Source organism: Bos javanicus, chromosome 21, assembly GCF_032452875.1.
Source record: "Bos javanicus breed banteng chromosome 21, ARS-OSU_banteng_1.0, whole genome shotgun sequence".
In the NCBI taxonomy this organism is placed as follows: domain Eukaryota; kingdom Metazoa; phylum Chordata; class Mammalia; order Artiodactyla; family Bovidae; genus Bos; species Bos javanicus.
The window spans coordinates 22,377,642-22,394,043 of NC_083888.1; the positions used below are offsets into that span (position 1 = coordinate 22,377,642).

The 16,402-nt window shown below is 43.5% G+C and overlaps 1 long non-coding RNA gene and 1 other non-coding gene across 2 annotated transcripts in view; both read right to left on the bottom strand.

Moving 5' to 3' along the window:
- LOC133233917 (uncharacterized) overlaps window positions 1-16,402 on the bottom strand; it is a 47,593-nt gene that overhangs the window by 18,318 nt on the left and 12,873 nt on the right. The gene's annotated exons all lie outside the window — the stretch shown is intronic.
- On the bottom strand, window positions 8,749-8,896 carry LOC133234829 (small nucleolar RNA SNORA12). The gene has a single exon (XR_009732326.1). It is a non-coding gene; the product is annotated as a small nucleolar RNA SNORA12 (small nucleolar RNA).

A 16,402-nucleotide genomic window follows, 5' to 3' on the forward strand; every position in this document is an offset into this window, starting at 1 on the left:
GTGTCTAAATTAGGTGATCTGGGGGGGAGGAGAAGTGGGGAGAAGCGCTGTCCAGAGAGCGCCTGGGAGTCCCTCCAGACCTGACAACCAACTCCTCATGTTACAGGGCACGTCAGATCTCAGACAGGATGACACAACACCGTGAAAATGCAGTGTTCGGCTTCAAGAGAAAAACCTGAAAGCCGTGAGAAAAGACAGATCGCTTACAACGGAACGAGCGGTAGACTGCCATCAGAATTCTTATTTGCAACAACAAGACAAATAGTATTTCAAAATACTAAAGGAAATTGTCAGCCTAGAATTACATACCAAACTGGTTCAAGAGCGAAGGTAAATAAAGATTATTCCAGACATGCACATATGTTAATCATGAACAGAACACTATGGGGAAAAAAAACTGCTGAAAGATGTACTTCTTTAACGAGTTCAGAAAGAGGAGGTGGGGTATCTATAGAAAGCAATGGTAAGCACAGATTGGTAAACATCCAGACAAAATTAAGTAGGTATAGTTGGGGGAGCAGGAAATAATAGCAAGAAACAGGTCACATTCTGAGGTTTCAGGGTATTTGAATTTGGGGGGAGATTATTCAACCTGCTCGGCTTCCCAGGAGGCTCAGTGGTAAAGAATCTGCCTGCCAAGCAGGAGATGTGGGTTCATTCCCTGAGTTGGGAAGATCTCCTGGAGGAGGAAATAGCAACCCAATCCAGTATTCTTGCCCGGGAAGTCCCATGGACAAAGCCTGGTGGGCATTAGTTCATGGGGTTGCAAAAGGGCTGGACACAACTGGGTGACTAAACCACAATTCATTACAGACGGTGACACCCACCCTGCACTCTCTCTTGTTCTTATCTGCTTGCTCTGATGAGGCAAGCTGCCATGCTGTGAGCTGTCCTGTGGAGAGGCCTACGTTGTAAAGAAGCCAGCCTTCAGCCCACGGCCACCATGGAGTCATGCCGCCAACAATCATGTGAGTGTGCTGCAAGCAGATTCTGCCGCAGCTGGGTCTTTGGATGAGACCACAGCTGCAGCAGACACCTGAGACCCTGGGCCAGAGGACCCACCTCAGCCACCCCCAGGTTCCTACCCACAGAAACGGGGAGATGGTAAACACTGTTCCTTGCCAGTAAATTTTAGGATAGTTACACAATAACAACTAATACACAGACAATACACAGCAGTTAAAAAGAATGAGGTAGAGCTGCAGATGTCAACAGGGAAAGGCTTAAGAATACTGAAAGAAAAGGCTAAGTTGCAGTATGATACCATTTGCGTCAATGTTTTGAATACCCGAAACAATACTCTATTGCTCATGGAAAAATTAATAGTAGGAGCATTAAAACGTTCAGGAAGTTTACCAAAGCTGTGAACTGGCTTGTGTGATACCAAGCTCCTGGTGTAGACACAAACTAGAAAAGCAAGTGCTTTTCCCTCCATACTCCCTTAGGTTCCCCTGTAAGATGCAAGGGCTTTCCAGTAAAGAACCCACTTGCCAACGCAGGAGATGTAAGAGACGAGTGTTGGATCCCTGGGTCGGGAAGAGCCCCTGGAGGAGGGGATGGCAACCCACTCCAGTATTCTTGCCTCGAGAATCCCACAGACAGAGGAGCCTGGTGGGCAGCTGTCCATAGGGTTGCAAAGAGTTGGACACGAGTGAAGCGACGTAGCACATACACGGGCAGAGATGCAAGTGTACAAGGCTCTATGTAGAAGTGTTGCACAGGGACTTCCCTGGCGCTCCAGGCGTTAGGACTCTGTGCTTCCACTGCAAGGGGTGCAGGTTCGATCCCTGATCAGGGAACTAATGCCGTGCTGCGCAACCAAAATTAAAAGAATCACGTCATAAACGGAGAACACGTGAAGAGCTGTTGACTTTGCATCCTCCCCACTGGCAGCGCTGACTGCAGTGGAAGCAAGGGGCTCTGGGGCACAGCAGCTGACTCAGCCCAAGCCCTGATCTGTATTTTAGGGAGACTTTCCAGGAAACTCATTCAAGAGTTCTGATAAATCCCTTCCAGTGCAGCTAGCCTGAGGGGGTTCTTCAGTCTCAAAGTCAAGGCCCCCGACCATGACCAGGAGGGCACACTGCAACTTCACAAAGGCAGTGATCTCAGGGGCAGGGGAGGCACTGTCACTGGAGGGACGTTCAAAGGGACGAATCTAAAGCAGACACGGCAAAACGTTACCATTAGTTCTGGTGATGGGTATGTGCTGCGTGCTAAGTTGCTTCAGTTGTGTCCTACTCTTGTGACCCATGGACTGTAGCCCACCAGGCTCCTCTGTCCATGGGATTCTTCAGGCAAGAATACTGGAGGGGGTTGCCATGCCCTCCTCCAGATCTTCCCAACCCAGGGATCTCTTACATCTCCTGCATTGGCAGGAGGGTTCTTTACCATTAGCACCACTTGGGAAGCCCTGGTGATGGGTATATCTGTCTTTTAAAAATGTATCACTATACTCTTCTAAATGTTGAAATAGTTCATCATTTTTTTTTTTTAATGTGGTCACCATGCCTGGTGATTAGATGGCTAGGAGAATATGTTAAGTAGAGAAAGTCTAAGTGCTATATATACAACACAGGGAAGCCATATGAAAAAACAGTAATGAACTCAACTATAAAAATATTCTAGATACCAACCACAATAAATCAAAAGAAACGAAATGTTTCTCATTCATTTTACAAAAAGTGTACTTCCCAAAATACCGATTTTTGTGAACTCAATAACCAGTAGGAAAAAATAGGAAAATGATATGAACAGAAAGTTCAAAGCATAAAATGATTCCAGTTTATGCTAAGTCTCACTGATAGTGATTGAAATGCAAAGTAGAACCAATTTGAGATATTTCTCACTTTTAAGGTTAGTAAACAAAAGAGACAGTGTTGGTAGAGTGTGGACACAGGCACTCTTACATGTGGCGGCGAGTGTAAACGGTATAACCTCTGGAGGGCAGCACTGCTGAGGGTGCCCGGATCACAACTGTAGGCGCATCATGGCCGAGCAGTTCCACTTCCAGAAACACCTTCCTAAAGCCACGTTCAGTCATGTCCAACTCTGTGACCCCACGCACGGTAGCCCGCCAGGCTCCTCTGTCCATGGGATTCTTTCTCCAGGCACGAATACTGGAGTGGGTAGTCATTCCCTTCTCCAGGGGATCTTTCTGACCCAGGATTCGAACCCAGATCTCCCACACTGCAGGCAGATTCTTTACCATCTGAGCCACGAGGGAAACCCCAAAGATATGCTCAATATGTGGAAAAAGATACATACACAGAATTGTTTATGACAGCCCTGCTCGTACTAGTAAAAGATTGAAAACACCTTAAATGTCTATGATTTAAGAAGGGTGAGTAAATAAATGATGGTTTGTCCCTGCAATAGAATCCTATGCTTTTTTTAGGTATAAAAAGGAATGAGAAGGTTCCTCACGTGCTAATATGGAGAGATTGCCAAGATATAACACAGAATAATGCACATACATGCTAGCATTTGTCTAAATACTACATAAACAAAATCTCTGGTTATGCACACACGGAACAGGTGACATGGATTGCCTGTGGGGACCAGGGGTCACTCTGTGTCCATATGTGAATTTTGAACGGTGCTTCTGAGGAATGTAAAAGATCTGAATAAATGAAAAGGCAAACCCTACTTTCAGGATAAGTTAATTTTGTAAAACTGTCAATTTCTCCCTAACTTATTCTATGAATTCAAAGTCGTTTTAATGGAGTTGTCATTCTCATGTTAATCTATCATATGAAGGAAAATCAGGAACATTCTGAAAATGATGAGTGAAGAGAAAGGACTAGCCTAAGACATGAAAACATAAAAAGCTGCCATGATTAAAACACCGAGACACTGACCCCTATTTACATGAATACATAAAACTGAATAGAGCCAGGAGTATATCAGAACAGACACAGGGGCTCAGTAGAACAGTACAGCTGCTCCACACCACTGGAGGGAAGATGGACTTACTCCATACATGTTGTGAGGAGGACTGCGTAGCTACCTGAGAAAGTGATTCCTAGTGTGCCAGTGCTTCAGAACTGAAAATGAGATGGTTGGATTGGCATCACCGACACAACGGACACGAGTTTGAGCAAGTTCCAGGAGATGTGAAGAAAGCCTGGCATGCTGCAGTCCATGAAGTCGCAGAGAGTCAGAAAGACTTACCAACCAAACCACAACTGGTGGCCCTGAGGCTAAGACTCCACGCGCCCAATGCAGGGGGGGCCCACGTTTAACCCCCGGTCTGGGAACGAGATCCCACATGCCACAACTACAAGTTCGCAGGCCACAGCTAAAGATCAAAGATCCTGCATGCCACAACTAAGACCCCGTGCAGCCAAAATTTTTTTAAAATTATAGAAGTGAAAATTAAGCATACAAGCATTAGAAAAAAAATGAAGAAAATATCCTTATCACCTCACAGTGGAAAAGGCATGATATAAAATACAGAGTTTATTTCACAACAGAACAACAAAACCCTGCTAATTTCACCCAAGTTTAAGAGACAAGACAATCTGCCCCTGGGCCAAAGCGAGGAGGGGCTGGAGAGGGATGGGGAAGCTGGAACACAGCACTAACTCAAGCAACAACCAGCGAGATGGGGACCACAGGGAAACCTCAAGGGTGTGCACCACAGCTGTTTATAAGTTAGAAACTGGGAACAATCAAAATGCCCAGCAAAGGGGACTGTTGAGAAGAAAAGTTTGGTGTGATTCCAAAACAGAGTTGCTTGCAGTCACTAAAAATAATGATTTAGTAAATCAGGGAAACGGGACAACCTCAAGGCTGTGTTATTAAATGAAAACTCATTGAAGAATATGGAATGACCCATTTTGGAAGGAGAGGAGAAGATTCATGTGATTAGGAAAAAAAAACTGGAAGGAAGGAAATGCACTGGCATTTTGTGGGGGCTGTCTGTGGAGGCGGGGGCTGTCTGTGGAGGCAGGGGTCACTGGGGCTTCACTGCCAGCCTTGTGCTTTTCTGGGTTTCTCTAAATGTAATACCAGTGGTTATTTCTATAACTCCAAGGTTTGAAATCTGAATGACGGATGAGGTGGTGTGAGTCCATAACCAGGATTCGAGAGGGGAACCACCAGTCCAGACGGGGATGTGACCGCTGAGGGCCTGTGGACACCAGAGGAGGGAGGCAGCTTGAGGTGGACTCTGGACTCTGCAGTGAAGCCTACCTCATGTTTAATTCTGTGGACACAACACAAGCTTGAGGCAGTCAGGGGCAAGGCGGGGAGGGGGCAGACGAAGGGCGCAGCTCTAGTCCCTGCTGCTGGGGTCCCTGGGGCGGGCGCGGGCAAGGCCTGAGCCCCCAGGCACTCCGAGGCGGGGGAGAAGCAGAGCAATAACCGTGTTCCACACCTTCCACCTCCTGCCTGAGCCTCACAGAGGACTCGGCAGGAACGGACAGTGGTGAGTGGGTGCTGCCCGTGTCTCCTCGGGAGCAGAGAGAAAGGTCTGTCTGCCCACCTTGTTTGAGCTGAACCTTTCCAGCAAGGGGAGAAAAAGGTCAAAGGAAAGTAGGAAGCAGTCTTGCTCCCCCATCTTCTTCAAAGAAATAACTGGATGTGGAAGAACGGGCTTCTGAGTCACAAGGAAACCTTGTCCCCAAGGATCGGGATCAGAAACAATGGGGAAAGAAGTTATTAAAACCATCGGCTCACAACAAGCTCAGGAAGAAGCTGAATAAACTTTGAACAGTTTGTCTCATCCTGCTATAAAAAGAGGAAATTTCAGAAAGTCAGGGACCATCACGTGCGTACAGTTAGAAGCCCTTTCACTCCACCGACACGGTCACGGCTCGCGTCACGAGAGAAAAGCGCGTCTTTGCTCCTCCCACAAGGCCTGTGCACCAGAAAACGAAACCTCTCAGTGCACCGGCAGTGTGGGCACTGCCAGCAGCTGGCTGGACACGTCGCCTCCTGGCCCTCTGACCTGCTGCCCAGAGCCTGCCCTTCAGCAGTCTGGGCCCAGCACGCTGATTTTGAAAAGGTTTAACAGACACTCTCTTTGTAGAATGAAGGGCCCTGCAACATGGTATTCTCACAAGCCACCCTTCCCATTTCCTGTCACCCCCACCTCACCAACCCCTCAGACCCCAGCTGAAAGGCCCCATTCTTGTCCCGTGGAAAAGATCCTATTTAAAACCGAGAAAAGGAGGAAACACACTCAGCCGTCAGGAAGCAATAGCATTAACTCAGGGGCCAAAAACAACACTGCAGGCTGAGAACAATGCAGGAGGCGGCGTGGGGAGGACTGAGGCTTCGCCGGGCGCTTCTGTCCCGGAGACTGAGAGGGGGCCCGAGCGCGAGTCGCTCACAGAGTGTAGAGTAGGCAGTGTTTCTAATAATAGAAGAAATAAGAATTTATCTGAGCATTTTCATATATTAAAAATATGTTTCCTTCTGGACAGAGATTGGCTTCACATGAGGCACTGGTCTCTCACTCCATTGTTCAGCTTAAAATATCCCCAGGTACCTAGTGATGTGGCCACAGACCTGCAGGTGTGGTGGAGCTCTCAAAAAGAAAATGATTTCGGAAGAGAAAAAAAAATTTACCTTCCAAATGATTTTACAAAAAGTAAAGACTCAAGTTTCCCTTAAGATTAACTTTCAAAAACTGAAAATTAAAAATACTATTTTCAATAAGCTCCACTCCAAGAATGTAGTTTCCAGAAATTTCACACACAATTAAAAAATGAAGATAAAAAAGCTAATGGGAGGATAAAACATGCCAGGATGTCCCATAATTGCTCCAAGTAGCAGCAAGTTTAGCTTAGAGTTTCCTGGCAGTCAAAGGGAAAACAGAACAAGATCGATGTCAATTCTTAAAGAGATGGGAACACCAGACCACCTTACGTGCCTCCTGAGAAACCTGTATGCAGATCAAGAAGCAACAGGTAGAACCAGACATGGAACAATGGACTGGTTCCAAATTGGGAAAGGAGTACGTCAAGGCTGTATATTGTCACCCTGCTTATTTAACTTATTTGCAGAGCACATCATGCGAAATGCCAGGCTGGGTGAAGCACAAGCTGGAACCCAGATTGCTGGGAGAAATATCAGTAACTTCAGATAGGCAGATGACACCACCCTTATGGCAGAAAGCAAAGAGGAACAAAAGAGTCTCTTGAAAGTGAAAGAGGAAAGTGAAAAAGCTGGCTTAAAACTCAACATTCAAAAAACAAAGATCATGGCATCCAGTCCCATCACTTCATGGCAAATAGATGGGGGAACAAGGGAAACAGTGACAGACTTTCTTTTCTTGGGCTCCAAGATCACTGTGGATGGTGACAGCAGCCATGAAATTAAAAGATGCTTGTTCCTTGGAAAGAAAGCCATGACAAACCTAGACAACATATTAAAAAGAGCAGAGACATTACTCTGCCAACAAAGGTCCATATAGTCAAGAAAGAAAGAAAAGAAAGAAAGTGAAGTCACTCAGTTGTGTCTTACGCTTTGCAATCCCATGGATTATAGCCTACCAGGCTCCTCCATCCATGGGATTTTCCAGGCAAGACTACTGGAGTGGCTTGCCACTGAGTCTAAGCTATGGTTTTTCCTGTGGTCATATACGGATGTGAGAGTTGGATCATAAAGAAGGCTGAGCACCAAAGAATTGATGCTTTTGAACTGTGGTGTTGGAGAAGACTCTTGAGAGTCCCTTGGACTCAAGGAGATCAAATCAGTCCATCCTAAAGGAAATCAGTCCTGAATATTCATTAGAAGGACTGATGCTGAAGCTGAAGTTCCAATACTTTGGCCACTTGATGAGAAGGGCCGACTTATTGGAAAAGACCCTGATGCTGAGAAAGATTGAGGGCAGAAGGGGACGACAGAAGATGAGACAGTTGGATGGCATCACTGACTCAATGGACATGAGTTTGAGCAAGCTCCAGGAATAGTGAAGGACAGGGAAGCCTGGCGGGCTGCAGTCCATGGGGTCACAAAGAGGTGGGCACGACTGAGTGAGTGAACAACAACAACGTGACATAAAGACCTTAGAACAAAGCTCCAAGTTTAGGTTTAATGCTAACTCTCACTGCCTGCAGGAAGGCCACCATCTCTGCTTCACTGATGCTGGGGTTGCCTCCCGCACCAAATGCTTACCCTGTAGCTATCAGTGACGGTTTCAGCAATGGACAGGTGACCCTATCCTGCCCAGTAAGCCATAAGGAGAAATCTGCAAGAATGATTGTGAATCAAGTTCTCACTCCCCCCAGAGAGCCACAGAAAGAGTCTCTCTCTCTCTCTCTCCCCTCTCTCTAGGTGGGTTGGGTCTGGATGTGATACCCAGCACTGTTGCAGCCATATTGTTCCTAGTTCAAGGATGAAGCCACCTCCAACAGAGAGAATGGTGAAGGATGGAAGAAACCTGGGTTTTCAGTGTTATCAACCAGCCCTGGAACCCTCAAAACTCTAGACTTCCTGTTCAGTGAGATAACTGCCTGTCCTGTGGGAGAATACTAGATTCATTCAGGTTTTTTGTTTCTATGGAAACAAAATGTAAAAGCTCAGGTTTTAGAGGGCAAACACAAAACTAGAAATGGGAATTTTCTACACATAACAGAAATCTTGAAGAAATAAGACTATTCATCCCAGCATTATGCTTTTTTTTTCTTCAAATCCATCACAGGAATGGAGGAACACCCCTCAGCAGACATTTTCCTCAAGCCAGACAGGTCTATGTCAGCCTGTCTGTAAGGACATCAACTTATGACATAGCCTGCCACATGTGGGAGCCCGTCTCTGGTGCAGGAAAGGCTAGAAAGAGACCTCTTTGTCATCAAGCCTCTGCCAGCTCCTATATAACATATGTGGCAGAGCCAGGCCCATTTGAAAACTTAACACATGTGCCAGAAAGAAAACTACCACAATCCAGAATTATTTAAAAGAGCAGAAGACTGGACACAGTCTTAATATACATCATTGAGTGAGTAGAGGCAGATATGCATCATAAGTTACTCGTCAAATGTATGCACAGTATCTGAGAGAGCCATAAAAAAGAAAGGGGGAGACTTCCCTGGTGGTCCAGTGGTTAAGAATCCACCTTGCAATGCAGGAGTCACTGGTTTGATCCCTAGTCGGGGAGCTAAGATGCCACATGCCACAGGGCAGCTGAGTCATCACGCCGTAACCAACGAAGCACACGCGCCACAAGTAGAGTCCGTGTGCCACGGCAGAAGATCCTGCATGATGCAACTCAGACTTGATGCAGCCAAACATTAAAGAAATAAGAAAGAAACCACTATTCACTAAGTAAAAAACTTGTAGAACACGGTGTAGAGCGCTCTTGCCTGGAGAATCCCATGGACGGAGGAGCCTGGTGGGCTGTAGTCCACGGGGTCGCGAAGAGTCGGACACAGCTGAGCGACTTCCCTTTCACTTTTCACTTTCATGCACTGGAGGAGGCAATGGCACCCCACTCCAGTACTCTTACCTGGAAAATCCCATGGACGGAGGGGCCTGGTGGTTTATAGTCCATGGGGTTGCCAAGAGTCAGACACAACTGAAGCGACTTAGCAGCAGCAAGAGGAGAGAAATATATGTATTTCCTTACAAATGGTATCATGACCTAAAAAATTACTGAAACACTTAGCAACTTAAAAGAACAGACATTTATTATCTCGGTGTCTGTGGGTCAAGAATTTGGGGGTGCCTTTGTAGGATGGTTCTGGTTTAGTCTCTCTCTCAGAGTTACAGTCAAGATGTTACCCAGGCAGTGGTATCAGTAAAAGTGGAGTAAGGACCTTCAAAAATTCTAACCAACCTCCAGAAAGGCAGTAAGAAAACTGACAAAAGTGGTCAGAACCAGCTTTTCAGAATCTGGAAATTAACCAGAAGATTTCAGCAATCTGGGAAGTTTCAATCAAGAAAAGTGACCAAAACTCAGTAACGACAGTGAGCTTTGGGGCAATTTAACTTGTCTTATTTCCACCCCCCTCTCTCCGGCTCCATGATAGCCTTGAAAATCAACAACCACAATCACAGTGGAAAACAGCAGCCTGGCAGACAGCAGGAGAGGCAAGCTGGGGTCGGCGCTTCTTGAAAGCCTCATTCCCACAGAACTGCCATCATGTGACCTGTCTGGTAGCTCCCGGAAGCCTCGATTGCAAGGCTGCCCTAATTGATTAGACTTGGAGCTTGTCCAGTGAGGAAAGTCTTTTCCCTGAGGGTGTTGGTAAAAACATTTCAAGGTAATTTTTTTTGATGCTATGGCTACTGCACGCTATTGAGGCAAACAACAGGCTACCTCAAAAAGTTTAAAAGTAAAATCTAGGGCAGGAGATGTCCATAAGGGCTTTGAAAATCTGAAATGTTCCCCAGAATCCAGAAGGCTGAGGCACAGGTAGTAGGATTGTGTAAATGCTCAGAAAGGAACTGATAAGGCCCTCTCACCACAAGCTGACACCGAGGCTCTTTACAAGCAGAAAGTGAAGTGCAAGGCAGAGATATTACTAAGTCTCTGGCCGAGTGTTGAAGGCATACCACGACAAGCATACAGAACCCCTTGGCAATGACCAGGTGATTTATTGTTCCAGGCATTAAAGGAAATCTTTGACCAACTGTTAGCACTAATCTAACTAAGCAGAGACGTCAGTGGACACACACCAAAAAGCATACAGACCTTACAAAAATAGTTCAGAGAAGTTACCCAACAAGTAACTTCAGCAACTACAGAAACCTCTGAGGATGAGGGAAGAACCTGATTTCCAAAGCCACCACATTATATTAATTTAAGTGGCTAATTTTCATGAAAATATCACAAGACATGCGAAGAAACAAAAAAAAATGTGATCCAGATACTGGGTGGGGCAGGGGGCAAAACCTTATCAATAAGAAATAGTTTCAAAGACCAGACTAGAGACTTTAAATCAGCTACTTAAAATATATTCAAAGAACTAAAGGAAATACTATTTGAACTAAAGGAAAGTATGAACACAATGTATTACCAAAGAGAGTATCAATAGAGAGAGAGAAATTATAAATAAAGAGTCTAGAGTTATAAAGTACAATGACTGAAATGATAAATTCACTATAGCTATTCAACAGCAGAGTTCAGCAGATGCAAGAAGGAATTGGTAATCTTGAAGACAGGTAAATCGGGTTTACCAGTCTTGAAAAGCAGAAAGAAAAATAACACTGAACAAAGCTTCAGAGACTAGGGCAGCATCAAGTGCACCAGCAGAGCATAAGGAGAACTCCAGAAGGAGAGGAACAGGGCAAAAGGGGTGTTTGAAAAATAATGGCAGAAAATTGCCCAAATCTGATGAAAAACATTTGCCTACAGACCCAAGAAGCTCAATGAACTCCAAATGTGATAAACTCAAAGACAACCATACCAAGACACATCATAATCAAACTATTGAAAGTCAGAGAAAGAGAATCTCAAAAGCCAGAAGAGAGAAGTGACTTAGTACATATTATGTGTAGGACATCCTCAATAAGAGCAGCAGCCGATTTCTCATCATAAAACTATGGAGGTCAGAAGGCAGTGACATGCCATGGCACTGGGATGTGGGTGGGCATCTGATATATAAAGATTTAATGTGGATAATAATAACACAAAGCAAGGGAGAAATAGAAATGCGTATGAGCAAAATTTTACATGTTATTGAAATAAAGTTGGTATTAATCTGAACTCAATGATCAGATTATTAGAAATGAAGATATCCAGAACAACCACTAAGAAAATAATTCAAAAGACACAAAAGAAATGACAAGGTAATTTAAATGGTGCACTAGGGAATATCTGTTTAACAGAAAGAAGGCAGTTGTGGAAAAATAGAGCAACAGAAAAGATGTGAGACACAGGGAAAACAAATAGCCAAAAGGAAGGCGTAAATCCCACCTTGTCAGAAAGGACACTCAAGTGGACCAAACACTGCAACTAAGGTGGAGACTGTCATAAGGGACTTTTTTTTGAGGGGGGGGGGCGGTTATAACAATCAAACTACATGCTATCCAATCAATACAAGAGACACACCTTAGATTCAGAGACAAAACATGTTGAAACTAAAAGGATACAAATGATCTATCCCTCAGCAACTGAAAGAGAACTGCAGTGGCTATACTGATATCAGACAAAATACACTTTAAAACAACAAACAATTGTTAACAGGGACAGAGAAGGACATTTTATCATGCTAAAAGAAGCACTCTATCAAGAAGATTTAACAATTATAAACATATACCTAATAAGAGAGCACTAAAATGCATGAAGCAAAGACCGAAAGAACTGAACGGAGAATTAGACCATTTAACAATAATCATCGGCTGCTGCTGCTGCTAAGTCGCTTCAGTCGTGTCCGACTCTGTGCGACCCCATAGACAGCAGCCCACCAGGCTCCCCCGTCCCTGGGATTCTCCAGGCAAGAACACTGGAGTGGGTTGCCATTTCCTTCTGCAATGCATGAAAGTGAAAAGTGAAAGTGAAGTCGCTCAGTCGTGTCCGACTCCTAATCATCGGAGGAGTCCTCAATACCCCGCTTTCAATGATGGGTAGACAGAGGATCAACAAGGAGATAGATTTGAACAACACTATAACGCAACTAGGCTTCAAAGATGGCAATAGTGGCAAAGAACCCGCCTGCCAATGCAGGAGACACGAGACACAGGATCAGTCCCTGGGTCAGGAAGATCCCCTGGAGGAGGGGTGGCAACCCACTGCAGTATTCTTGCCTGGAGAATATGACAGGCCATGATACAAGGCTCGATACGTTTAAAAGGACTGAACTCATACAAAGTATATTCTTTACTCAAAATGGAATAAAACTAGAAATAAATAACAGGAAAATTTGAATATTCACAAATACGTGGAAGTTGAACAACATAATCCTTAATCACTAAAAGATCAATGAATAACAAGAGAAATTAGAAAATACTTTGAGATGAATGAAAATGAAAATATAAGGGGCTAAAATTTACGGAATGTAGCGAAAGCAGTGCTTGCAGAAAAATTTACAGCTGTAAATTATACATTAAAAAGATGACAACTCAAATCAACAGCTTTCTACCTTAATAAGTTAGTAAAAGAAATGCAAACTAAATCAAAGCAAACCTTAGGAAAGAATAATAAAGATTATAGCAGAAGTAATTGCAACAAAGACAGGAAAACAATAGAGAAATATCAACAAGACCAGAAGTTGATACTTTGAAAGATGAACAAATTGAAAAGCTTTGGGCTAGATAGAAAATAAAAGAGAGAAAATCATGAATGAAAGATGGGGTCACAACACTACCAGCCTTACAGAAATAAAAAGGATTATAAAAGAATACTATGAATAACTATATAACAACACTTGAGATAACTAGGTGAAATGTACAAATTCCTAGAAAGACACAAAATAATGAAACTGACTCAGTAAGAAATTGAAAAGCTGAACAGATCTATAATAAGCAGAGGTAGAAGTAGTGATCAAAAAATTTCCCACAAAGAAAACCTCAAGACCAGATGGCTTCACCACTGTATTCTACCAACATCTAAAAAAAGGATTAACACCAATTCCTTTCAAATTCCTCCTAGAAACAGAAGAGGAAGGAACACTTCCCAGATCATTTTGTGAGGTCAGTATTACCCTTCTGGCACCAAAACTAGACAAATATATATCAAGAAAACTATCAATCAGTGTCATTTATAAATACAGATGCAAAAATCCTCTACAAAACGCTAGCAAACTGAATGCAGCTACACATAAAAACGTGAGATTTATCTCAGGAATGCAAGATTGGTCCAATGTTGGAAAGTCACTGTAACACATTTTACTCAAAGAATAAAACTACACGATTATCTCAAGAAGCATTTGATAAAATTCAACACTCTTTCATGATAAAAAAAAATACCAATAAACTAGACATAGAAAAACCCACAGCTGACTTCTTGCTTAGTGGTGAAAGACTGGAAACTTTCTGCCCAAGATCAGGAATGAAACAAAGATACCTGCTCTCAATACTACTCAACATTGTACTGAGGCAAAGTACCAGGAAAACTGGGGGGTAAAAAGAAAGAAAAGTCTCCAGATCAGAAAGGAAAAATTAAAATTATGTCTATTTGCTGACAATATGATCTTGTATATAGAAAACCCCAAGGAATACACACACACACAAACCCATTAGACCTAATGTTGGGGATCAGAGGGGTTTCCCTGGTGGCTCAGATGGTAAAGAATCTGCCTGCATTGCAGGAGACTTGGGTTTGATCCCTGGCTTGGGACGATTCCCTGGAGAAGGGAACGGCTACCCACTCCAGTATTCTGGCCTGGAGAATTCCATGGACTGTATAGTCCATGGGGTCACAAAGTGTCAGACACGACTGAGCAATGTTCACTTTCATTTTCACTTGTGATCAGAGCAGGCCACTCCAAGATATGCCACCATGGCATACTGATGATCTTGAGTTGAAGTTCCTTGAGAAATAGAGGACAAAATGATATAAAAAATACTCTGACCTCCCTGTTTCCCCCTTAAAGAGGGAAGACAATCTCCTCCCTATACCAGGAGAACAGAAAGCATCCTTATCACCAGAGTTAGGGAATTCAAGGCTAAGAAAGCTGTATAAACAAGTTTTACAACTTTAAGCACAAGCCCCTTCATTAAATTTTCACAAATAATTGTTTCTTTGTTCAAAATTGATATATAAAATATCCTGCTTTGGTCACTTTGGGAGTCTCATTTGTATGAGACGTCCATGTGTACAAAATAGTTCCTTTCCCTCCCATTAATCTGTTTTGTGTCTATTCGATTATTACACCAGCCAAAAGAACTCAAAAGGGGTAGGGGGAAATGTCCTCCTTCCAAAAGCAGCAAGGTTGCAGGATACAATTTCAATATATAAAAATCAAGTCTATCACTTCACTGCATGTACAGCACAAACTAACACAACATTGTAAAGCAATTATATTTCAATAAAAAATCATCTGCTTCTACACACTATGAATGATTAAGAATGAAATTAAGGAAATATAGGTAATATCTAATAATCTATAATGGAAAAAGATCAACTATATATACTGTTTGAATCAATAATAAATACTGAATAAAGAATCAATGATATATACTGTTGTGGTTGTTCAGTCACTAAGTTGTGTCCAACTCTTTACGACCCCGTGGACTGCAGCATGCCAGGCTTCCCTGTCCTTCACTCTTCCCTGGACTTTGCTCAAATGCATGTCCACTGAGTCAGTGATGCCATCCAAACATCTCATCCTCTGTCGCCCCCCTGCTCCTCCTGGTATATTAAATATACCCTTCCAATAGCCACATGTTCAAATCTCAACCCCATGCCTCAGAAGTGACTTTATTTGTAATAGGGTCACTTGTAGATGTAATTAGTTAAGACGAGGTCACACTGGGATAGGGTGGGCCCCTAAATCAATATGATTGGTGTCCTTATAAAAAGGTGCCACGTGTGATGCACCTACACACCAATGAACACCAAAGGTTGCTGGGAAACCACCATAAGCTAGGAAGAGACAAGGATGGATCTGCCTATAGGATTGAGGAGGCATGGCCCTGAAGATACCTTGATTTCAGACTTCTAATCTTCAGAACTAAGAGAAAGCTGATCCCTGTTGTTTTAAGACACCCAGTTTGTAGTCCTTTACTATGGCAGCCCTAGGAAGCTAATACAATCCACAGATTGATCTATGGATTCAACACCACCCCTTTTAAAGGCCCAATTGCCTTTTTTTTTGTCAAGCTGATCCTAAAAATTCATATGGAAATACCTAAGACCTGGATAGCCAAAACAATCTTGAAAGAGAACAAAGTTGGAAGATGCACACTTCATCACTTTAAAACTTTCTATATGTGCTAAGTTGCTTCAGTTGTGTCTGACTCTTTGTGATCCTATGGACTGTAAGCCCACCAGGCTTCTGTCCATGGGGACTCTCCAAGCAAGAGTACTAGAGTGGGTTGCCATACCCTCTTCCAGGGGATCTTCCTGATCCAGAGACTGAATCTGCATCTCTTATGTCTCCTGCATCAGCAGGAAGGTTCTTCATCACTAGCACCACCTGGGAAGCCCAAAACCGTCTATAAAGCTTCAGTAATGAAGACTGTGTAATATCTGCATAAGGACAGGTGTACAGGTTAATGGGGTAGAATTGAGAGTCCAGAAATAAACCCTTACATTTATGATTAGCTGATTTCCTACAAGCGTGCCAAGATCTTCCAATGGGGAAAAGAACAGTCTTTTCAACAAATGGGGCTGAGATAGCTGGATATCTCCATGCAAAAGAATAAAGTTGGACCCGTACATCACACCACATAAAAAAATTAACACAAAGCAGATCAAGGGCCTAAACATGAGAGCTAAAACTACAAAACTTTTAGATGAAGAAGTTTCCCTGGTGGTTCTTATTTCCTGGGCTTCCCTGGTGGCTCA